The sequence below is a fragment of the Acinonyx jubatus genome, chromosome B2, assembly GCF_027475565.1.
Source record: "Acinonyx jubatus isolate Ajub_Pintada_27869175 chromosome B2, VMU_Ajub_asm_v1.0, whole genome shotgun sequence".
In the NCBI taxonomy this organism is placed as follows: domain Eukaryota; kingdom Metazoa; phylum Chordata; class Mammalia; order Carnivora; family Felidae; genus Acinonyx; species Acinonyx jubatus.
Genome location: NC_069385.1, coordinates 98226819 through 98252457, shown reverse-complemented (window position 1 = coordinate 98252457; position 25639 = coordinate 98226819). Strand labels below are relative to the sequence as shown.

The 25639-nt window shown below is 39.5% G+C and overlaps 1 protein-coding gene across 1 annotated transcript in view; it reads left to right on the top strand.

The window, feature by feature from the left end:
• Positions 1-6343: 6343 nt before the first annotated feature.
• The window catches only part of FAM83B (family with sequence similarity 83 member B), an 87437-nt gene continuing 68141 nt past the window's right edge, over positions 6344-25639 (top strand). Inside the window, exon 1 of the mRNA XM_027057553.2 lies at positions 6344-6607. The gene's annotated coding sequence lies outside the window, so the exon portion shown is untranslated. The remainder of the gene's footprint in view (positions 6608-25639) is intronic.

Below are 25639 nucleotides of genomic sequence, written 5' to 3'. Positions count from 1 at the left end.
AAACCCACTAAAAAAAACTAATTGGCGTATTACCTTTGACACAGGGATTTCCATGAAGTGATATTGAGTAAGAAAAAAATACTTTTTAAAACAAATACAGGAATAGTTTTACAGAATAAGTTCCTCAAAGAAAAAGAAGGGGAGCAGGGTCAAGATAGTTTTTTAGGCAAAAGAAAGATCATTTGCAAATGCCCTGAGGAAGAGAATCTGTTGAAACAAATTAACTGAAAGGGTTGATAGGGCTAGATCTCAGAAAATAGCAAGTGTATGGGGCACCGGGGGTTCAGCTGGTTAAGTGTCCAAGTCTTCCTTTTGGCTCTGGTCATGATCTCATGGTTCACGAGTTCGAGCCCCACTACTCTGCTTTGACAGTGGAGACCCTGCTTGGGGTTCTCCTGGCTCTCTCCCTCTCTCTGCCCCTCTGCCACGCGAGCTGTCTCTTTCTCTCTCTCTCTCTCTTTCAAAATAAACTTAAAAAAGGAAAGGAAAGGAAAGAAAAGGAAAGAAAAGAAAGGAAAAGAAAAGAAAAGAAAAGAAAAGAAAAGAAAAAAAGAAAAGAAAAGAAAAGAAAAGAAAAGAAAAGAAAAGAAAAGAAAATGGTGGGTAGAGGGGGGTGGGGGAGGAGGGGAGGAGATGCCCTGTGGAAGCAGAGTAGCAGGCCAGACCATGCATGAATATCCATGTGAAGGACTTAGTTGTTATCATTCAGTAAATGTTTTATATTTTTGAACTATTCATTCTTTTATCACTTAGCAGTTCTATGCCATCACTATGCTGGCCCTGTCAAGTACCAGGTATATATTAGAATCTAGGATACCATGCACGGTACAGAGAAATTCCTCGGTGAATCCTAGTTTTCTACTTGGCTAACCCCTCCTTTCTGTCCTGCTTCTCCCATAAAAGGGCATATAATCTGTTTCTGTGGTTCTCACCACTCAGACCCAATGCCCCTCTATGATTCTGAACAAATTAGGTTAACAAGGTCAATGTCCCCTTATTATAGTGAAACAGAATGAAATTTCTTGATAAAATAACCTATGTACATATTTTTAAAAAGTGATGTCATGCCTAATTATTATAAGTATAAGCAATTTACAAAACATGCTCTTTTGTTTTAGTGTATAAATATCCACACACAACTAAGACAGAAAACATGAAGTTGTGAGAGGCTTGACGTACAGTCTCCTACATCAGGAGACGGATGAGTTTTATTGGTAACTCTGATGCAGTTCCATTAGTACTGTGATTTAAAAAAAGGAAAGAGAAAATGTCTAAATTAAAAAATATAGTGTAATTGGATTCCTAGGATTCAATATATGTTCAAACTGTGCAAAAAAAAAAAAAAAAGTCTTGTATTTGTATGCAAAAAGAGAAGTCCTAGTCTTAGCTAGTCTTAGGTAATTATTAATGGCATTTTCACCTTCATTATGTCCAGCAGGACAGCTGTTATTTGTACAAGACATGGGGTAATTTTCCATTGTGAAGGACATATTATAGGACATATATTATTCCAGACCTCATCCACCAAGTTCCTGTAGAGCCCTGAATCATTATAGCGTTTTCCAAATATCCCCTATGGGTTGGTATCTCTTCTACCAAGAACTACTGATCTGATTGGAAGACAAGACAAGACAGAGGGAAGATTAAATTATACCAGAAGATAACAGCCCAGAAAACAAAACAAAACAAAACAAAAAGCAAACAAAGAAAACAAATAAACAAAGACAATAATAGGGATGTTAAAAGGTCACATATCTTTGGTAGCAAAGTAGAAAAGGGATTAAAGCTTAAGCATTTTAAGGAGCCCACACCAGCAAAGCTAAGGTTAGAAGCGATGGAATAGAGGTGAGTCTTGAGTGATGGCTATCCTACAAAGAGGCAGAAAGGAGCAAGGGGGCATCACAGGCTGGAGACCCACTGAGCAGGGGTAGACAAAGGCATGCAGTGCAAATAAACCTGCTATATCTGGGAGACATCAGTGATCCAGAGTTGCAGACATCTGCAAATTAGACCTTCCGGAAAAGGCAGATGGAATTGGCAGTTCACTGATTCTCCCTCTCCTCTCTCTCTCTCTCATTCTCTTTTTCTTTTAATTACAAAAGTACAATTTATATTGCAGACCTCAGTTGACCTCTGTGAAATCTAGTGCGGGTAAATATTGCCTCTAAGGACACCTAGAATGATCACTGCTGATGTATTCCTACATAATTTATACAACATAGGATAACAATGGATGCCTGTGATTGTGTTAGTTAAATTGGAAAATATTCCTATGTTTTAGCAAATACTGACCAAAAAAAAAAAAGACTAATAATGAATATTTAAAACGTTGAATAATTACAATAATCAGTTCTTTATATAAAATGTCTTCTATTAGCATTACTTCATATTCTGTCCCTCCACTTAATTGCATGACTATGCATTTTACCAGTAATACTGGCAATATTTTAAAAACCCCTGTGTGTGTGTTATGGAAAATGCAAACAACCTTATACGTCTTTTCATATATTTGATCTGCTGAAAAGAGAAAGAAAAGAAGGAATGTCTTCATGCGAGGATAGGACCTAATGAGTTTACCTATTAGAGAGGACCATGGTTTTCTCCTGTTTTGTCATTTTATTTCTCTACCCCATTCCCTGAAATAATTTGTTACAATGATCTAACATTTTAGATACTTACAGATTAAAAAAAAAAAAAAAACAACTACATAGTACTACATAGTAATTTTGAAGAGTGGAGAAAGTACAAAGTATAAAAATGTATTTTTCCAGGCACCTGGGTGGTTCAGTTGGTTCAGCATCTGACTTCAGCTCAGGTTGTGATCTCCCAGTTTATCAGTTCAAGCCCCACATCAGGCTCACTGCTGTCAACATAGAACCTGCTTTGGATCTTCTATCCTCACCCCTCTCTGTGGCTCCCCAGCTCACACTCTCTCTCTCAAAAATAAAAATAAATGTATTTTTCATTCATTCTAAAGGAATTCAGTGATGGAAAATAATTTTTAACTTATATATCTAATTTTATTTAATTATATTTTTCCACACCTCTTTTTCACAACTACTGTAACATCTTTTTGAACTTTTTTTTTAAAAAAATACATCTTTGTAGACTTTAAATTGAGTTTAAGTTGTTCTATCTTGACACACACCATAAGCACACACAAGAATTCAGATAAACATGAATGAATCCTAGTTACATCTACTATGCTTTATTAATCTTTTTATCCTCTGCCTAGTGCCTGGCACAATGACTTTCCTACAGAAAACGCTCTATGTGTTGAACTAGTAAAACTTACATAATACCTTATGTAACAATTTACATGTGGCAGATATATGAAATGATTATAAAGTCAATAGTTTTCACAGCAGTCTTAACATGGAACGTCTCAAGACTATGAAACTAATGTGATGATTCAGCCAGTAGTAGGTTTTGCCAACACTATTAGTAATTTTACTTCCTAACTTCCCTCCAAGTACATGGGGGAAATGTTGTGTTTCTTCTTAAATGTCTATTTATTTTTGAGAGAGAGAGAGAGCATGAGCAGGGGAGGGGCATAGAGACAGGGAGAAAGACGATCTCAAACAGGCTTGGGGCTGCCAGCGCAGAGCCTGACGGAGGAGGAGCTTGAACTCACTAACCATGAGATCACGACCTGAGCCTGAGTCTGACACTCAGCCGACTGAGCGATCCAGGCGCCCAGGAAAAATGTTTTTGATAAACACATCTAGTTTATTACTCTGTGTGTGTTTTTTTGAAGAGAGAGAGAGGCAGAGAGACAGAGAGAGACAGATAGAGGGAGAGAATCCCAAGCAGGCCTGCACTGTCAGTGCGGGGCTCAAACACACAGGGTCATGGGGCTCACACGGGGCTTGCAAGGGCTTCAAACTCACAAACCGTGAGATCACGATCTGGGCCAAAATTGAGAGTCTGATGACTAACCTACTGAGCCACCCAGGTTCCCCTAGTTATTGTTATAGGTGACATTCTTTCTGTTAGGGGTGGCTTTATCTGCCTTGAAGCCTTGTCTTAAACTGCATTAAAATATGTATATTTTAAAAGTCTTGAAGGGGGGCACCTGGGTGTCTCAGTCGGTTAAGCGTCCGACTTCGGCTCAGGTCTTGATCTCACAGTTTGTGAGTTCGAGCCCCACGTCGGGGTCTGTGCTGACAGCTCAGAGCTTGAAGCCTGCTTCGGATTCTGTGTCTCCCTCTCTCTTTCTGCCCCCTCCCCACTCACGCTCGCTCTTTCTCTCTCTCTCTCTCTCTCTCTCCCAAAAAGAAATAAACATTAAAAAAAAATTAAAAAGAATAAAAGTCTTGAAGGGACACAAGCTTAGTCTATTGATACTCGCTTTTGTCATTATTCAGTTCAAATTCCAACAGTTCTGTGAAGCCATCAGCAATCCTTAATGATGTAAGCAGTTTATCATTTCTTCCTCTTACCTGTTAAATAAAGATCAACGTGCTTTCCACTTCTAGTTCCTCACACTGGCTTGTGCTATTAGCTCCCTTTCCCTGAGCTTGTGTCCCCTCTTCACCTGGCTTAGGCTCCTTAAGGGTCAGGTCAATTTTACATCTTCCATCCCTCTAAGGGCAGAAAGCCTTTAGCATAGTACCTTTAATAGATTCTCCCTCTCCACTTACACTTTCCTCTCTTTTATTAGCTATTTAATAATTAACACTTTAGTAGATATCCTTCTTTGAGATTTCACTTGATTTATGTATGAATGAATATCTTAACAAAATTAGATTTCCTATGGGCCCATTGTAACTTATGTGGTCTAAATATTCTTGCTATTTTTAAGTAAGTGTATATTTATGAATGCAGTCCCAAATGCTCATAAGAAACATTCAGAATTATTTTTGCACATTGAGAAAGCAAACCAGTAAGTGAAATACCACACAGATAACATAAATTGAGTGAGTCGGATGATTGTGTATCAGAAATGAAGACCAGGATTGCAAAAACATTGGGGTGCTTGGGTGGCTGAGTCAGTTAAGCATCTGACTTCGGCTCAGGTCATGATCTTGCAGTTTGTGAGTTGGGGCCCAGAGTCGGGCTCTGTGCTGACAGCTCAGAGCCTGGAGCCTGCTTCAGATTCTGTGTCTCCCTCTCTCTTGTCCTGCCCTGCTTGCACTCTCTCTCTCAAAAATTAATAAACATTATAAAAATTAAAGTATATATATTAAAAGGTTAGACATGTAAATTACAGGAACAGAAGACAAAAGTCACATATATAAAAACCAAGATAATTCTCTAGATACTGTGGAAAAAAGCAAACTATAAATCACAGATATCACAATCTGGAAGCCTACTTTTGTTCCTCTTGGAACTTGCTTTTACTTTCTGACTTAGTCCTTTGCTCGCTGCTGCTTCAGCATCTAGAATATGTAAATCTCATCCTCCAGTCTAAGTCTACTTACTCATCAATCAAGACCTAACTCAAATCCCAATAGTTTCACATTTTCCCCAAGTGTTTTATTCAGGGCAAAATATCCACAAAAGTCATTTTTAAGGTCAATTCCATTTTATGATAATTTACATACCATGCCAAAAGCTTAAAATGTGCTTATTATGACCCTAAGTTTCATTTTTCCCGTACTAGGCTGCATTTTTAACGTTTGCTGCAAGTGGCTATACTTCGAAGACTATATGGTTATACAATCATCAGAAACATTCCTAACAGATTTATGGAGCTATAGACAAATTTTTAAAATAAATTTTATTTAAATTATTAATAATTGCTGTAATTATTTTGTGTTGAAACCAAATTGTAATGCCTCTATTCCCCTAACCTTGCTCCTAGAGTGACCTGCTTTTCACGCAGGTATTCCTATTTTAAAGAATATCTTTTCATCTCAAGTCAGCAACCACAACAGTCCAGAGTGGATGCCCAATCTTTGATGATGTTTAAAACTGCTCTTTCACACAAAAAGGTACCTGCACAAGTACGGTTTCTACCGCCTTTCCACCTCCTGGTCTTTTCCAAGACTGGAAACACTCAGGCGGTTGGGTAGGGGCCCGCATTGCTGGGCTGATTGGAATTATCTACTGCAGGTCCCGTCCGCCCCGCTGTCCCGAGGGCGGTGCAACCCTCCCCTCCCCCCCAACCCTGCGGCCCCCTCAACCTTCCCCCCCACCCACCGCATTCCAGAGCCTAGGACGCAGGGGGGCGGGGGGTGAGAGCTCAACCCGCTCTCCCGAGGCCCACCCTTCCCAGGTAAGCGCGGGGGGTCCTCTGGGGTCTCCAGGTGTCGGGACTCGCCATCTCCCGAGAGCCCGGAGGGCGGAGGGGAAGGAAGACTTTGTACTTGGCGGGTGGAGGGTTGGGTTTCTGAGTTCAGACAGGTTCCGAGGCGCTTTCTGGCAGCGCGGGGTTTGGCGTGACACGACTCGGGACTTGTTGCAACTGGTCCGCCCGCCCGCGCTCACTTAGCTGTGCACCCAGGCCGGGGAGGCGCGGTCGGGGCCGGATCCCGCTTCCCTCCGCCGACCTGACGCGCGGCAGGTAACTCCCCTCCTCTCCCTCCCTCCGCCTCGCCGCTTCCTGGGAGGCAAACGTTCGGCGGCGGGCACGGCTGCGCGCGGCTCCGGGGCGCTCCTGGCCGTAAGTGGGGCTCCGGGCTGCCCTCCGCGGCCCGGGCGGGCGGGGGCGGCGGGGTCCCGAGGCTGCACCCACCGCGGGCCCGCCCGGCAGGGGGAGGGGAGGGGAGCTCCCCTGGGGAGCCCGCGCGGATCGGCATTTCGGTCTCCTCTGTTGGGTGTACTTTCTCTCATTCGCGTGTAGGTGAGAGTGCGTCGGGAAGTTTGAAAAGTTGTCTCGGGCGGGGTGTGGGCTCGGGTTTCCCAGGGGACAGGCGCCGCCCACCGTGGACGCGGGGTCTGTTTCCCCCGCTGCTGTCCGTGCAGGCGGCGGACCCCGGGAGGAAGCGGTGGCGAGGGTCTGGGAAGCGCCTCGTGGGAGGAAGTACAGGGGGGAACGTGGTCGGGCCGGGGGCAGGGGTGCAGTGGGGGGCGTAGGCTGGAGAAGGGCCAGAGTATTCTTTCGATCTCCCCTGGGGTTTGCAACTGGAAGGGAAGGTTACTCTTGACCGAATCTCGTTTCTTGTTTGTATCCAATCCGCCTCTTCCCCCGAATTAGTCCAGACCTGTGCTTCCCAACCTCGAGTCGGCCGGCCTGAGTGTGGGTCTGGGTCCTTGGTTCGCTGGTCCGCTGGTACATACCGGATTTTGAGAACCACTGCTCTAGAGGGAGAGGAGTTTGTTTCTGGAAAGGTACTTGGAAAGGTACTCTTCTCTGTGACACGTTGGGGGAATTATCACCTATATAATAAGGTGTGTGAGGAGGCAAAGTGCCTGTGTGTTCAAGCTTCTGCGTTCGTATGTAAAGAGACAGTGGTGCTTTGTAGGGAGGAGGGTGTGGGGACACAGGATATCATGCTGATCATGCATGGAGTGATGAGGTTCTTGGTTCTAGGGTCTCGACCCAGAAGTGGAGATGAGAGCTCAGGAGGCCAGAACACTGAGAAAAAGCCATGCTGGCGACAGGAAGTCAAGGCTGTAGACCAAGATGGCCAGCAACTCATTTCCAGATTCCCACACATTTTGCCAGGTCACTGGCAGACACCTCCCCTCTTTCCCTTTCTCATCCCCAACCAATGCAAGAGCCCCAGGGAAATCCATGACTGAGGCTGAATCAGTCCCGACAAGAGATAGGACAAGGCTACAGCGATGAAAGGGAGGGCCTTAGAAGAGAAAGTTACTTAAAAAAAATTTTTTTTATTTCGTTTTTCAAAATAATTAAATAAGAATGCTGTGAAACAGGATGGAGTCAGGGTTGGGGGTCGGTCTTTGTTATGTTTGTTTTTTTCCCTGTCTTCCTGCAATTCCCAGAATGGTGACAGTCCCCACACCTTCCAGTTTCAAATTCGCCCCCTGGCTTTTGGGTTTAGGGCACACGTGGTGGACACGCCTATTAAGGCTGCTGGCTGCGCCCTGCACAGCTTGCCTGAGGGGCTGGGTGGATCCTACCTTTAAAAGCTGGCACATTCTAGACCACAGATGCTCAGAATTTATTGTGGGAAGCTGTACCTATTGAATAGTTGCTGAAAGGGATTGCACAGGAGACAAACCACACCTCTGGTGCTGACTCAGTGATGTGTTTTGTGATTACTCTTCCGAGATTATTACTGTAACTATAACTGACTAAACTCTTTTGGGATGGGTTAATTTTATTATTCCTTCTGTTGTATCTCCTCCTGCTACCATATCCCCTGTTTATACATTGAGTGTTTTCTTGACCGGGACTTCCCCTGCACCTACTTTGTTTCTTATTCCATTCCATTATACAATAATAAGTTTCCAAGATGTAACATTGTAGCTTAAGTCTTGAGAATCTGGTGGCAAAAGTATGATCCCAGCAAAGCAGTCCTCTTCTCCATATCAGGTTGGAGAAGAGCTTTTGAAAAGGCCCCACTTAATCTTAATTTAACTAATTATTTGTCAAATTACAAGTTGTCCTTGTTTAGCTAGTTAGGTAAGTTTGCATATCTGTCCCTCTGTAACTTGTAAAATATGAGTGCTACAAGGATGTTTCACAATTCAGAGTCTGTTCCACACAATGTTACTGCTAATTTTGCAATGCACTTTTGTTTATTTAATTATTTCTAATCTGGAAGTGGCATGTATTTTAGAATTTTGTTGGTGAGTTTATCATTTGAGAGTCAGAATACATTCTCCCCACCACCCCCCAAATAGCGTTCTAACTATGGATTTCAAGATATTGTGGGTTAAATTTTATGCAAGTAGCACCTAAGCTCCATCACAAATTAAATCCACTGACATTTCTCTGAGAAAACATGCTGGAGCCTTCAGATGGAGCTTCCTTGTTACTGAGGTAGGCCAGTGGGCATTAGCATTGTTTTGTAGTGTCTGTCTCAGCTCACAAGGGGCATGGGTGGAGGTGGAGTGGGAGAAAGTTGGCTCCAGGTTTGGGAAGAAGGGTTTATCAAGGAGCCAGGAGGCTAACGTATATAGGAGGTAGGGGTAGGGTGATGAGGGAGGCAAAAGAAGTTTTCAGCAGCTATGATGCTATGAGGAAGATGAGACTGGATTGGAGAGATGATCCAAATATAAGGGTTATTTACCCATTGGGCACATCTATGTTGGGAAGTGTTTGAATAGTGTGATCATGTCTGATATGAGGAACCTTTTCCTCTGGGGACATCTAATTACTACCCAGTTTGTAATTTCGTTTTCTTTTCATACTGTCCTTAGGAGTGAGGCTAGATGTCCCCTAAAGGCACATGACTTTTATCTTTTGAGCTGTGTATGAAGTAATTTGTAGACAGCACCCATCTCTGGGAAAGGTAAGTTAGGGACAGTCAGCCTGTTGAGAAATGGCATAGGGTCAGGTGTAATCTCCATGTTACTGGCAGTGGCCTATTCTAAAGAGTTTACACAAAAGTTATGCAGTCCTGATACCTAAAGGTTACGACTCTGTGCTCTTATACTCTATCCGTTCATTAAACATGCATGTATTGACTATTTTGTGCCTAGCAGTGAGTTCCACTCTGGGTAGGAAGGTAACAGGATACTGTTCCTGGATCTCAGGAAGCTGACATTTAAGGGACTTAATAACAATTTTAGTCCATTCACTTAGTGTTTCATTCCTATTCTCTGAAAGTTCCAGTAGGCACTGTGTATGTTCATTAATCCTCTGTGAAACTGAACACTAGCAGACCACTTCGTCATGATTTTGGACAAAGTGCCTAAATTCTCTTGGTGTCTCAGGTTTTCCACTAGCCTGTCCCATCCTGCTCTGAAATTCTCTGTGCTTATTGAGGGTACCATAAAATAACGTTACCTAACATCTCCCCATTGTATCACTGGGAAGCTCATTGTTTTCACTTCTTCTGTCAGATTATCATTTCAAAGGGTTTTAGTTCTCTATCATCAAGTTGCTTCTCTGATTGTATAAGCATTACTCATTTGGGGAAGAAGAGGCAGTTTTCAAAGCCCTAAAAAGTGGCCTCTTCCACCTCAATGGCGGTAGTAGAGTCGCTCAGCGGCATGTTCCGCTGTCCTTTATTTCCTGCACAAGCAAGCGAAGGCTTCCGTTCTTCACAGGACTTGGCTCTGACTACTTAGCCTCCTTTGGCTCCTTCAGCAGCTGTTTACAGATGTTTTAAAAGGATCATCTTTTTCGATAAATGTAACTTCTGAATTGTTAGAGAAGGGTGAAATAAAGCTAAGCTGTTCTTAGATTAAGGAGCTGTTGACCGTGTTCCCCACCGATTCCTGGCTTCAGGTGCATTTCTTCCCTTCCTTTCTCATCTCTTGTCCCTCCAATCTTCTGTCTGCTCTTATGGTTTCTGGCCTCTTTCTTCCTGCTTTGTGCTTCTCTTCCTTTACTTTCTTTTCCTCTGTCTTCTCTTCCCTTCTGTCCTCGTCCCTTCTCATCCTTTGGCTCCTCTTCTTTCTCTGTGCCACATTTCATCTTTTCTTTTTCCATCTCCCCCATTTCTTACTTCTGTTTATTTGTCTAATTCTCCATCTGTTCATCCATTTATTTGTCTTTATTTCTTGCTGTCACCTTTCAATAGCAGCACAGTTTTTTATTTAGGTACATTCTTTCTTTCTTTTCTTTCTTTCTTTCTTTCTTTCTTTCTTTCTTTCTTTCTTTCTTCCTTCCTTCCTTCCTTCCTTCCTTCCTTCCTTCCTTCCTTCCTTCCTTCCTTTCTTTCTTTTTTCTTTTCTTTTCTTTTCTTTTCTTTTCTTTCTTTCATGTTTATTTTTGAGAGACAGAAAACAGAGCATGAGCAGGGGAGGGGCAGAGAGAGAGGGAAACTCCGAGCTGTAAGCACAGAGTCCAACGCAGGGCTGGAACTCACAAACCACGAGATCATGACCTGAGCTGAAGTCACATACTCAGCTGACTGAACCACCCATGCGCCCCAATTTTGGTACATTGTTTATTTCTAAAAGTCTGTAAAATTCAAATAGTATTTAAGTCAAATAACATATTATGGAGGTAATTCTGTTCTCTAATAGTTAAAGTACATTCTAAATAAAATTGCCAGTTCTATTTTAAATGTTTGATACCCTTTTCAACAGTCATTTCTGGCATTTTATACATTAAAAAATATTATTTTCCTTCACAATGGAACATGTGTACAATGATCATCTGATTAAAACTAAATTTTGGCCTTATTTGCTATGTTCAATAATTTCCATCTTTGCCTTTGTTATACTCAATTTATTAGATAAGCATTTTACGAAAATCGAGACTTTCATTTTTCTGTTTTCCAAAAACTAAAAAAAAAAAAACTAAAGTTGCAATAAAGTATTCAAGTAAGAGTACAAATAAGACATTAAAAAAGAAGGATAATGATGTTATTGAAACTGGATATTGATATGCCCATACCCTCATTGTGCAGTAAGTTGAAATATTTGTTAATTGATGGATTGAAAAGTGGATTTATCACAGGAAAGTTACTTTGAGAGTTATTGTCTAGTGTAGAATGGTTCAAAGATCAAAAGTACTAAGTAGAGGGCTACAATACATATAAATGAACTTAAAAAAAAATCTCAGTAGGAAAATAATACTAATGAAAATTAAAATTACAGCATATGTCTACAATTTGTGTCTGCTAACGTCAGGCAAAAAACATCAGTCCATATACAATGAAAGTAACATAAAATGTGCTTTAATGCAAAAGTTTATTTGTGCAATACTAAGCCAATTCTTGTATACTCATACCTGAAGGTATTCTCTGATAAGTCATTCATGTCTTATGTATACTCAAAGCCTTGATTCAATACCCTGTTATTAAGATAGGGTCTTCCCAATATGTTAAATTCTGTGTTCTGTTTGTAGACTAGATTTACTTCCATTTATTAGGTTAAATCTTACATGCAGAGAAGTTAAAACATGAAATATTAAAAGAAAAGACCATAAAATCCCTCTAAGGTTTGGATCTAAAATATGAGTCCACAAAAGTTTGGACAGGAGCCCATGAACATCCTAAGTAGATGTGTGCATGTATCACAAATAGAAGTGATTGATAAAAACATTAATTATTGGAGTGAAAGAAACTATTATTTTTGGTTTTAAGATCCTAACATAGTGGTACCATTATTTGGAGTCTCTTCTCCCTTCTCCCTCACAGTTGCACTGACCTGGGCCTGAAGGACAAGTGGGAATAAAACAGAAGAGCTCCCAGGTGCAGTTTCTGGTCCAGGTCTAGAGCTTTATAAACACCCACCTTCACTCAGTCATTACAGTCATCCAGGGTAGAAGCACTGTCAGAGGAATCAAGCACAGTTGTGAGGAGAGATTGCAGGGAACGCTGTTCACAAGTAATCCACAGGACCTAGAAATCCATCTATACAAATCGAGCAGCATTTCACACACTTTAAAAAAAAAAAAAAGTATTTATTTATACTTTTTTTGCTTAACTTCCATGTGTGTGAGTGAGAGAAGCCAATGAAGAAGACAGTAAAACGTCTGAACTAGAGTGGGCTAGTTTTCCAATCTGATTTTTGGGGGGAATTTCTGAGGGAAAATAAAAAAGAAGTACTTCATTTCAACTGTGATATAGCTATCTAAGCAGGCTTAATTAAAAGGGAATCCTGAAGGAAAAGACTAATAAAGGATTGTTAGACGTTGGGATTGCTTTGCATGTTTTATATATCTATAGGGCTCTTTATACAAATTAAACTAAAATCTTTCCAAGCTAGATATATTATGACATTTATTGGGGGGGGCATTTTAACTAAATAAACTTGTGTCTACTTGAGCAGTTTCCACAATATTATTTCTGTTTTAAACCTCTACTTTTTAACGGTCCAAGATTTTTGTTGTTGCTGCTAAATACTTAGAACCCTGACTTTTGATAGCCATTCCCAACATACATAAGGAAAATACATTTTCTTAAGACATTTTGTTTGCGAACTTTCACTTTAGCATAGATGAAGCACACTGTTTTTGTTACACGTAGTTGGAAAGCCACTTTCATAGTTCATATTGGAGCACATGTTTCTGATGATTTCCTACAGCACCTGCCCCTCTGTAATGTCAGCGTGCACCAAGATTGGCTTTCTTGTTGTCTCAAGTAGACTCAAAAGGTGGGACAAGAGTGTGTATAACACACATTGAGTATTTCACTCCTTGGGGCCCTTGTAACCTGCATTGTGTGCATGCTCACCTAAATGTATCAAGTCTTTGTTACATATTCTATAGAGGTTCAGAACTGAGGTCAAAAGATCCGAACCCATTTCCTATGGTAATAGGATTTGTAGATAGGTGTAAAGTGGGGAGGGTTATTGAGGCAAACGATGGAGGGAATAGATAGATCCCTAGTAATTTCACCTTTGTGATTGATTACAAGTGAGGGAAGAATGGATCATAGATCCCAGCGTACTTAGAATGTAAGACAGTAGGCCTTATCTATGACAGCAGTGATACTCCAAATGAGGAATACCCAATATGACTCAGGCACAGATAAATTAGAATAAACAGCTTGGTGGCCTTCCAGGAACTTCGATTTTGGTGAGGGGGATATGGACAATGGCAAGTAAACAAACACCTTGATTATTTTACATGATGGTAAGTGCTAAAAGTTAAATAAAACCAGGTAATAGAATTAAGCATAGCTGAGAGGTAGGTCTTGAAAAAAAAAAATTAAGTTTATTTATTTTGAGAGAGAGACAGTGCACAGGCACTCACACAGGCACAGGGCAGAGAGACAGAGAGAGAGAGAGAATTCCAAGCAGGCTCCATGTACACCATCAGTGTGGAGCCCAGTGTGGGGCTTGAACTCAGGAAGTATGAGATCCTCACAAGAGCTGAAATCAAGAGTTGAATGCTCAACCAACTGAGCCACCCAGGAGCCCTGGTTAGATCCTTTTTTTTTCTTAATTAAATTTTTTAATGTTCAATTTTGAGGGAGAGGGAGAGAGATGGAGCATGAGAGGGGTAGGGGCAGAGAGGGAGGGAGACACAGAACCTGAAGCAGGCTCTAGGTTTGAGCTGTGAGCACAGAGCCCATCGCTGGGCTCTCAGGAACTGTGAGATCATGACCTGAGCTGAAGTCAGACACTTAACTGACTGAGCCACCTAGCACCCCTCCCTTGCCCACCCCGGGTAGGTCCTTTTTAAAATGGGTAGTCTGGAATGACACTCTAAGGAGGTACGACATGAGTAAGACAGGAATGAAAAGAAAGAGAATTCTAGGCTGTTGGAATGACTAGTGCAAAGATCCTGAAATGGGAATTAACTTGGCATGTTTAATGTAAAAAAGTGAGCCTATTAAATAGCAGGGAAGGTGTCCAGAAACCAGTGGAATATATGAGTCTGGAGCCTAGGAGAGCAGTCCCATCTGGAGATTTTCGAGAGTCATTGAAAATTGATATAGAATATTTCCTGCTGTAAGACTGGATGACATTATCCTGGGGAGAATATTGACAGAGAACAGTGAAGGTACAGATAAGTAAAGTTCTGAAGTCTAAGCCCGGATAGTAGGAACACATTTGAAAGATACTCTTCGCCTCCTGTCCTAGAACCCAACATTGAGGCTATCTCAGCAATGATTTTCTGATACCTTTGGCAGTGACAGTAGTCGTATTAAAAACCATTTCCCCTGGTACTATAGCATTGTCAAGGGAGAAACAAACAAAACAAAAGAAAACAAAAACAACAGACACTTACCTGTTGCAAGTTTTGCCTACCTTTAGAGTAGAGAGATGGATAGGCTTCTTGAAAAGAGAATCTGGGTTTTCATCTGGATGATGTGTTGGATAAACTTAAGCATCACAGTGTTCTGTTTTACCATGTTGGAAAATACGGTCTTTTAAACTTCTCAGCACTGCTCTGGAATGTATAGTTTAATTGCATCTTAATGATATACCAAACATCTATAATCATAACCTGTTTAAACACCCAGTGAATCCTTTCTTTCTGCTGAAATAAGTTCATATAATAACAGAACTGATACAAAAAACAAAGGAGAAATGAGTCCCACTTTATAGCTAATTTGTATCATGTTGAAAAACAAGACTTAGAACTTTATTTCATGAAGATTAATTTAAATACATAGAAACTATTTTCATAATGACTTTAACATAATTAAACATCTCAAAATACAGTTCTTAGGCAGAATTCCCAATTGATACTTGATAACATTTCTATCCTTCTGACAAAGTGCTCATTTGAAATTAGTATTTATGTTTATTTTTTTTTTATTTAAAAAAATTTTTTTTAACGTTTATTTATTTTTGAGACAGAGAGAGAGACAGAGCATGAACGGGGTAGGGGCAGAGAGAGAGAGGGAGACACAGAATCGGAAGCAGGCTCCAGGCTCTGAGCCATCAGCCCAGAGCCCGACGCAGGGCTCGAACTCGCGGACTGTGAGATCGTGACCTGAGCCGAAGTCGGACGCTTAACCGACTGAGCCATCCAGGCGCCCCATGTTTATTCTTAATAGAGATCTATGGATTTATCTATTTACTTTTACAGTGCTCATTAGGTTTGTAATTATTCTTTTAAAAGCCCATTTCAACAGGTAATATTTTGTATTATCAAAAAATTAACCTCCATTTAATTGAAACAAATATGTGCTTCAGTGTTAAAAAGTTCTGCATGGACATTATCATTTTTTTTTTCTTTTTTACTCTCAAGTTAGTTAACATATAAATGTAGTTTTGGCTTCAGTAGAATCCAGTGATACATTTCTTACATATGATGCCCAGTGTTCAACCCAACCAGTGCCCTCCTTAATGCCTGTCACCCATTTAACCCACTCCCTGCCACTTACTGCCATCAACCTTCAGTTTGCTGTCTGTATTTAAGAGTCTTTTATGGTTTGTCTCCCTCTGTGTTTTTATCTCATTTTTTCTTCCCTTCCCCTATGTTTGTTAGTTTCTCAGATTCCACATGTGAGTGAACTCATATCTGTCTTTCTCTGACTGACTTATTTCACTTAGCATAATACTCTCCATTTCTGTCCATATTGTTGCAAATGGCAAGATTTCATTCTTCTTCATCACCTAGTAGTATTCCATTGTGTGTATGTACGTATACATACATACATGTGTATACGTACATACACACACACCACATCATCTTTATCCATTCATCAGCTGATGGACATTTAGGCTTTTTCCATACTTCGGCTATTGTTGATAGTGCTGCTATAAACATTGGGGTGCCTGTGTCCCATTCAAATCAGCATTTTTGTATCCCTTGGATAAATTCCTAGTAGTGCAATTGCTGGGTCATAGGGTAGTTCTATTTTTAATTTTTTGAGGAACCTCCACACTGTTTTCTCACAGTGGCCGAGCCAGTTTGCATTCCCACCAACAGTGCAATAAGGTTCCCCTTTCTCATAAAACAAATAATCCAATGAAGAGGTGGGCAGAAGACATGAATAGACGCTTTTCCAAAGAAGACATCCACATGGCAAACAGACATAGGAAACGATGCTCAACATCGCTAATTATCAGGGAAATACAAATCAAAACTATAGTGAGATACCACCTCACACCTGTCAGAATGGCTAAAATTAACAACTCAGGAAACAACAGATGTTGGTGAGGATGTGGGTATGATCATTGAAAAGAATTTATACTTCAGGATTTTTTTTGACGTATCCTGTTCAATCAACTCATTCTGTAATGCTGAGTTATTAAAGCGGTATATCATTAGCTTGCTATGTGACATTTATGTAGTGAGCATTGATAATTGTGCTCACCACACATAATCTCAACCATCACAGAGCTTACAGTCTAGTGAAGAAGACAGAATAATGCATTTAAATAATGCATGGAAAGTGATAATATGTGTAGAAATTACTTTGGGAGCTCCTTGCCGTAGCTCTGTTCCTAGCTGCCGGGAGCTGGGGACGACAGGGCACATCAGTGAGCTACTTACTCAGACCTCATTAAGTGTATGAGTTATTTTTATTTAAGTTTTTTCCTTTTTGATCCCTGAACCCATATGGCTTTAGTTTCTCATATTCTGTACTTGTTCATGTGTTGTGCTGTAAGACTTACTAAACTGTTTTATATGCAGGGTTTTGAATTACATATGACAGTCAACTTAGAAAGTGAATGGAAACAGAGGAGGGTATTCTAAAGTAAAAAATAACTATTGGAGTAATTCCCTTAAAAAATTCCTTTTTTTTTCCTGTACCAAAACTATAGATTGATAGATAGATAAACATTTGATAGGAACAGAAAAGTATAAAGAAGGTTTAAAAAATCACCCATAAAACCACCAAGGCAGCCATTATCATTTGTGTGTATGTGTTTTTATTTTTGCTTTTGGATGAATTTTCTTTAATTATAATTCTGTTCTTATATGGTTTGATAGCCTGCTTATCATCCATATAGCATCATAATATAAGCATTTTTGCTTGCTATCAAAACTGCTATGGCAGCTTTTGACTTTCTTGGCTTTTTGTTTGACGTTTGAAAATGGATATGTAGAATATTCTTCATTTAACTTCGAAAAAATGAAGCTGAACTGTGAAGGCTGACTTAGGAGAAACTGAGGACAGCAGGCAGTTCCTTGTCACACTAGAGTAAGAAACTTACTTTCTTTCTTTCTTTCTTTCTTTCTCTCTCTCTCTCTCTCTCTCTCTCTCTCCCCCCTCTCTTCTTTCTTTCTTTCTTTCTCTCTCTCTCTCTCTCTCTCTCTCTCCCCCCCTCACCCTTTCTTTCTTTCTTTCTTTCTTTCTTTCTTTCTTTCTTTCTTTCTTTCTTTCTTTCTTTCTTCTATTTAGAGAGAGAGTGGAGAGAGAGAGGGAGAGCATGAGTGGGGGAGGGGCAGGGAGAGAGAGACTCCCAAGCAGGTCTGTGCTATCAGCATAGAGACAGATGCAGGACTCCAACTCAATAATCAGCTGATGCCCAACAAACTGAGCCACCCAGGCACCTCAGGAAACACTTTCTTAACCACCTCCCTCTTCCAAACAACATTAGCAAGTTTGTGGGTATATCAGATCTTTTCATCAGGCAAAATAAGTTATCATCTTAGAATTTTGAAGCCAAAGGTGCCTGGAGCACAGCTTGTTAAACATGATAGGACTCTTTAAAAAAAAAAAAAAATGTCCTCTGCTTGATTACATACAGAAAGAGGATACTCACTAAGAAAGTAAGAGAAATATAGATCCTTATTATTAAGTGCAATTCTCTCCTATATTGCTGTGACCAGGGTGTGGGGGTGCAAGAACACCTGTCTCAGGGTTCGCAAACAGACCAAATTCGGCCACTCGCCACTGACAATGTCCAGAGCAGAGGCCAACACTGGGAAGATAGAGGATTAGCCCGAAGACAGTGGACTGGGATCTTGAAGACTATCTCCAAAGGGCTAAAATTACTTCCTGGTTTATATAAAGCAAATGTGGGACAAAGGTTAGTGGATACTTGCTGGGAGGCATGAAAGTTCAGGCCCCTCCTTGTCTTGGGGTCAGTCACGCGGGTCTTGCTGGCTCGGAGTAGGCCTTACTGTTTGAAAGCATAGTTTCATTTCCCCATCACAGGATGCTTTGCCTGCGGGGTCTTTTGCCTGAGTTAACAGATAAGCTGGAAAGAAGAATTTAGTCAATTAGAAAATGCACACTGAGGTCAAAATGGAAGTATTTGAAGTTGTGTTTCCTTACTATGTAACAATTTATTTTAGCGGATTTTAAGGCTGATACAGAATTGAGGGCCTCTGTCTCATTAAACCCGACAGGAACCCTTTGCCGTCAGTACTGTTATTTTAACCATTTTTCTGATAAGGGACATGAGGCTTAGAGCCCTGAAGTCACATGACCAGAATCTTAAACCTATTTGTGGCAGAGCCAGAGACAAAACTTGGGCCATCTCACCCACTCTGAGTCACTGAGCCAACCAGTGATTTGTCACTCAGTCCTACTTTCCCACTTGACACAATTAAAGACTACTCTTCTTTGTCTCTTTCAGTGTTCTCTGTAGATTAAACACTAATTTTTCAGCTGTTCTTCAAGATGTAATCTGTCTTAAAGTCTGCTCAATCCTGTAGTTGTATGGTACATTTTTCTTGTTTTTAAAGAGAGAACCCTAAGCAGGCTCCATGCCTGGTGTTGAACCTGATGTGGGGCTCGATCTCTAGACCATGAGATCATGACCTGAGTTGAAATCAAGAGCTGGACATTTAACTGAGCTACCCAGGCGCCCCATCTGATTAATTTTTATTTTGTTCAATTTTTAAAAATTTTTTAATGTTTATTTTGAGAGAGAGTGAGAGAGAGCAAGTGGGGGAAAGACAGAGAGATGGAAAATTCCAAGTAGGTTCTGCACTGCCAGTGCAGGACCTGATGCAGGACTGGGGCCTTGAACCCATGAACCATGAGATTATGGCCTGAGCTGAAATCAAGAGGTAGATGCTTGACCAACTGAGCCACCCAGGTGCCCCTTGTATGATTAATTTTTAATGTAAACTATTACTTTTACATTTGTTGTATTGAATTTAATCTTGTTCATGTTGACTTATTATTTTACCACTTTAAGGTCATTTTGAATATTAATTGTGGCATCTGATGTTTATGCTATTTATTTCTGCAAAGTGTAGCAATGCTTTTCTATTTATTCATCTGAATGATTGATACATACATTGATCAGGATCAGGACAAGATGGAACACTTTACAGTACAAGATGCCACCCTATTAGGATTACCTTATCCTGTTCATTGGACCTTCTGGAGTACTAGTATTATAATATAATGAAATTTAGGAGTAGTTTAGGTGTTGGTAAAACAGTAATTTGCTTTAATTCCACTTGCATTTTAAGCCGTGCTTAGAGTATTCCTCTGCAGTTTGACTATCTAGTATATGATCTCTGAGAAAAGGTTTGTTTGTTTGTTTTTTTCCTCCTGTGGATTTCTCTGCAGGAATCACTCAGTGATTCTAAGTGTCAGTGAATGATGATGTTTTAATGCCATTAACATATTTGGGGGCCTTTATATTCTTATATCTGGACTAGAGTTTAAACTGGGGATTGAAAATATATTGAATAATGGGTGTGTTTTTTTTTTTTTTAGTCTTTATTTATTTTTGAGAGACAGAGACAGAGAGACAGAGCACAAGTGAGGGAGGGACAGAGAGAGAGGGAAACACAGAATCGAAAGCAGGCTCCAGGCTCCAAGCTGTCAGCACAGAACCCCACGCGGGGCTCCAACTCCTGAACTTCAAGATCATGACCTGAGCTGAAATTGGACACTTAACGGACTGAGCCACTCAGGCGCCCCTTGAATAATGGGTGTTTTTTGAGTTAATCTGATAAAGCAATATTGTCAGACCATCACCCAATGAAAAGAAATGAATAAATGTTTAGATATTGAGCAAATTGAATTTTTATTTGGGATTTATAAAATGGATTAGAGATATTTAGTTTCCTTTTCATAAGTCTGATAACATAGGTGATTCTGTTTGTGATCTACACCTGGAGATATTTGCATCCAGACCCCTGTGACTGAAGTGTGCTATATGTTTGTGTAGTCCTTGGCCTCCTGAAAAGCATACCCTGTGGAAGACTGTAATCTGTGCTAATGGACCATTTTGTTGTATGATTATAAAGCCAGCTGAGAAATTTTTAATAAGTTAGGATGCCACAATTTGATATCAAATTGCACTTGGCAGCTTGAATATTATAGTAAATTTTTAATTTAATAGTACCTTCTTTAATGTTTTAATTGTCATCTTAAATTTCTGGTAATCAAATTCAAAATCAAAGACAATCTTGACAGGTAAAAATTCAAAGGAAAAAGAGATCTATAATTTTTAACTATTGTGGACCATGGATTATGATTTTATAAAGCAGAGGTGTTCTGAAATACTCTTTAATGAAGCATTTTCTCATATTCTCTAGGTAGGTATTTTGACATATAAAGTCAGTTATCCCCTCCCCAAAAAAAGGTTGATCGAGCTTTTTTGTCAATATTTGAAAGACTATCAAATGTTCTTTAATAAATTTGTTCAACCTTAAAGTGTGTCAGAGACCTAGTTTTATATCATCACATAAGCTAGAAAAAAAAGTGCTTGAAATCATTTCTGGATGGTAAATTATTTTTTTAAAATTTCTTTAGTATCTCTATTTAAAATTTTTAAGGTTTAAAAATAAAGATGATTTTTATATGCATTTGTATTAGCTTCTTGGTGCCACTATAACAAAATATCACAAATTTTGGCTTAAAACAATGGAATTTATTTTCTCATCGTTCTGCAGGCTAACAGTTCCAAATCAAGGTGTTACTAGGACAGTGTTCTCTCTTAAGGTTCTAGGGAAGAATCTGTTCCATGCCTTACTCTCAGCTCTAGTGTTGCCAGTAATCCTCAGCGTTTCAGTCTCTGCTTCTGTAGTCACTTGGAATTCTCCCTGATTATTTGTTTGTGTCACTCTCCTTATAAGGGCACCAGTCATATTGGGTTAGGCCCCACCCTAATTAAATATGATCTCATCTTAACTTGATTACATTTGCAAAGAAGACCCTATTTCCAAATTAGATCACATTCCACTGAGACCAAGGCCTTCGACTTCAACATACTTTGTTGGGGGACATATTTAACCCATAAAAGCATTCAGTAGTTGAATAGAAACAGCCTAAGACAGAAGTTGGAAAATGGACCTCAGAGACGACAGCAGCTGTGATCCTTTTTGTAGTTTTTTAAATTTGTTTATTTTGAGAGAGGGAGAGAGCACAGGAGCAAGAGAGGGGCAGAGAGAGAGGGAGAGGAAGAGGGAGAGGGAGAGAAAGGGAGAGAATCTCAAGCAGGCTATGCACTCTCAGTGCGTAGCCCAACAGGAGGCATGCATCCACAAACCATGAGATCAAAACCTGAGCCGAAATCAAGAGTTGGGACACTTAACCAACTGAGCCCCTCAGGCACTCCCCTTTTTGTATGGGTTTCAAAGTCTTGACTTTGGGTCACCTGCTTGCACATTGCTAATCATAACCTTGGACTATTTGTGATCTAAGGAAGTTATAATTTCTCCTTGGAGCATTTTTCCATTGACCTGTTATTTCACAGGTCTTTCCCAATGAATCTTCTCAGATCAGAAACCATAAACAAGTATGCCATTTACATATTTAATTTTATAGTGAAACTACTGAAATGTTTTCCAGAGTAGCCCATGAATTGAAGTCTAGTGTTCACTATCTTGTTTTATGTCCTTTGTATTTACAGATTTAACATTTGGAATTTATACTTTCCATGAGTGATACCAAAGATTCAGTATCAAATGAATTTGTAATGCTTTTGAGGCATGGTTTTGAATCCCATATTTTATAAGCTTGTTTTTTTTGGAATGAGTCACTTAACTAGCACATGAGCCTACTGATCCGTTTAGCTTTTATATCATGGTGAAATTTTATTTTTCTCTACTCATTAACTCTATTACATATGTTTACATAGTTTCTAGGAGTTTTAATGGTTATTAATAAAATAATACACCTTTGCATGTTTAAAAACATACCCAATTAATTTTGTCCTCAAATTGAACTCTTAAAATGTTCAGTGATTAAACTCCTGAGAGTACCGTATTAAGTCTATAACTAAATACAAGTGCTATTTTATTGCAGTACCCATTTATGCAAGTGCCATTACCTTACTATCTTCCCTTAAAATTTGTTTATAAATGGTTCCTCACAATTATCCCTTGTATACAGGTTTTGTGATAATTGTGTATCTCTAGACAGTGGTTAGAAAGCATAGCTTCTCTAGCAGGACAACATCAAGCATATTTTTATTTTATTTAAAAAAATTTTTCATGTTTATTTATTTTGAGAGAGAAGAGAAAGTGTGCCCATGTGCAAGCGGGAAAGGGGCAGAAAGAGAGAGAGGGAGAGAGAATCCTAAGCAGGCTCCATGTTGTCAGCACAGAGCCAGACATGAGGCTCGATCTCACAAACTGTGAGGTTATGAGCTGAGCTGAAATTTAAGAGTCAGACGCTTAACTGACTGAGCCACCCAGGTGCCCCAAGCATATTTATTTTTTTTATCTTAATTCTTTTACATAATAACTCAATTTCAGTGCTCTTAGCTGTTGCATTTTTTCTATGATGTCTTTTTCTGCATTGTATCTGGCATTCCTATTTAATTAGTCCCACAATGTTTTCCTTTTTTTTTTTTTATCTTCATTTGTTTTTTTTTTCCCCTCATAATTAACTTTTCATCTGTGTCTTTATGGTTTTATTTTGCTTTCATGGTCCTTTTGATCTCTATGATTTCTCAGTTTACCCATAGCTGAAGAATGAATTTTTTATAGTTGCAGAGTATATATTTACGTAGGTAAAGCTCAGAAATCAATACAGTGTTTTCAAGCATTGTTATTCATTTTAACTTCCAAGTAGATAATTATAGTGTTTACCATCACATTACAGGAATTCAAAAGTTAAATTAAAAACTTTAGGAAATAAGTGCTAAGGAAATTTAAAATTGTTACAAACCAGTAGTTAACTGCTATTTTAAACAATTACAAATAATAGATGTAATTTTCATGTGATCACTGGATGCCTGTCCCTTCATGGACTGGAATTGTCAAATGAAAACCACAACTCACTAAACCTTAGGGAAATACACTTTAATCAAATGGATTGATTCTATGAAGAAAATAAAAGCCTATTTTTTTTGTTAAAAATGAGTCTAGTATCATGTACAGAAAAGAACCTTAATGAACATCAGAAAGGTCATAAATTTGTAGTGTGATACCAGGCACATTAAGCGAGCAGCTTGATGAAGATTTCTCAACCTTGGCACCATTGACATTTTGGGCCACATAATCTTTTAATGCGGGTGGCCATCCTGTGTATCCAAGAAGTATGTTTAACATTATCCCTGGCCTCTATGTAACACATGCCAGTAGCGTAAACATGTTCTTTTTTTTTTTTTTTTTTTTCTTGTATCAGATTTAACCTTTAGGTTTTCTATCCTTTTAGGCTTTGTTGGTAAAAATTTTGAGCCTAGGGGACAGGATTGTCTCCACTAAAAGAGCCAAGTGGACCCTATAATCTTCTTTCTTCTTTAGTTCTGCCTTTGTGTTGATTATTTTCTGATCCCTCCACCCTTTAAGCAAAACTTGTGGCACTATTTTCCATTCCTTCACAACTGTCTCTCTGATTAGTGACTTGTTATATCTTTTGAGCTAAGGAGTTAATAAATGGTTATGGCTTTATGGGTTATCCTCCCAAATCAGATTTGAGTTTCGGTAGTCCTGAGTCTGAAAAGGCTGAGTTAAGTGGAGAATTTTAAATTAAGACAGGGCCCTTAACAAAGATGTTTTTGGTCAAATTAGCCCTTTAGTGCTTGTAGCACATCATAGAACTTTATTTTGTTTGAATCTGCACAATGGAGAGCATGGCTTCAAAAGATTGGAAAGGCCCTTATTTGAGATAAAGTCTAGTTAGGTATCTTATGCAGTGAATGAATGACAGTTTGTGAGCATTGAGAGGGCTGGGGTATGAGCTTGGTTAGGCAGATTTGGATTCCTAAGAGAAATCCCTGAATTATCTTTGATATCTTAAATTTCTTTATCACCTAAATGCTGTCAAAGCATCTAATCTCAGGAGTTCTTACTTTGAATCAGCTCAGAAATATTGTCATTTCTTCACTGGGTGTTTGAACACTGAAAGACCTAGCTAGTTGTCTCTCCTCAAGTCCCTAATACTGCCAGACTAACTGTTTTAAACACTGGTTTTATTGAATCGCAGAAATCTGTGTCCCTCCACCTGGCTGCATCGTGTCTATTCAAATTTATCTCCTAATGAAAGGAGCATACTTTTCCAGCAGACCAACTTTTTTTTTTTTTTTTTAACTAGCTCATGAATATACCAAGCTCATGACTGTTCTGTGCTTTTGTTACGTTTTCACTCTTCTGTGGGATTAAAATGCTCCTTGCTGCCTGATCATATTCTTACTCATCACCCCAGGTTCACCTGAAGCCTGCGTCCTGCACAGGGCTATCCATGGCTTGTTTATTCCACATTGATATCTACTTGTTTTTATGTGAAAGCATTGACTACAAGCAGTGCTCATTTTGGTCCTTAACAATATATGGCTTTGTTCAAAGTGATAATAGATTTGTGTGCATGTTTCATTTTGCCTCTTCAGCTAACTCATACATTTCTGGAAGGCAAGTGTTTCATGCTTTTTATATTTTTAGTATGGGATTATATGCATAACAGGTACTTAGTAAAAGCTTCTATTAATGGATGGACAGGTACTGATTGTATTCTATTAAAAAAAAATTGTAAAACCAAAATCAAGAAAACTTATAGAAACAAACGACCATATGTAGTCCCAGATTAAAGTTAAGAAGGGTGATCTTTCTGGATGTCATTGAAAAGAAGGTGTATTTCCTTAGGTGAGAAATTGAAAGTAAAGGTACCTTGGAAAAGAGTAATCAACTAGTGGCCTATAAAAGGAAATCTGGGGGTGCCTGGGTGGCCCAGTTGGTTAAGCGTCCAACTTCAGATCAGTTCATGATCTTGCAGTTCATGGGTTCGAGCCCTGCGTGGGGCTCTATTCTGACAGCTCAGAGCCTGGAGCCTGCTTCTGATCCTGTGCCTTCCACTCTTCTCTGCTTCTCCCCCACTCACACTCTGTCTCTCTCACTCTCAAA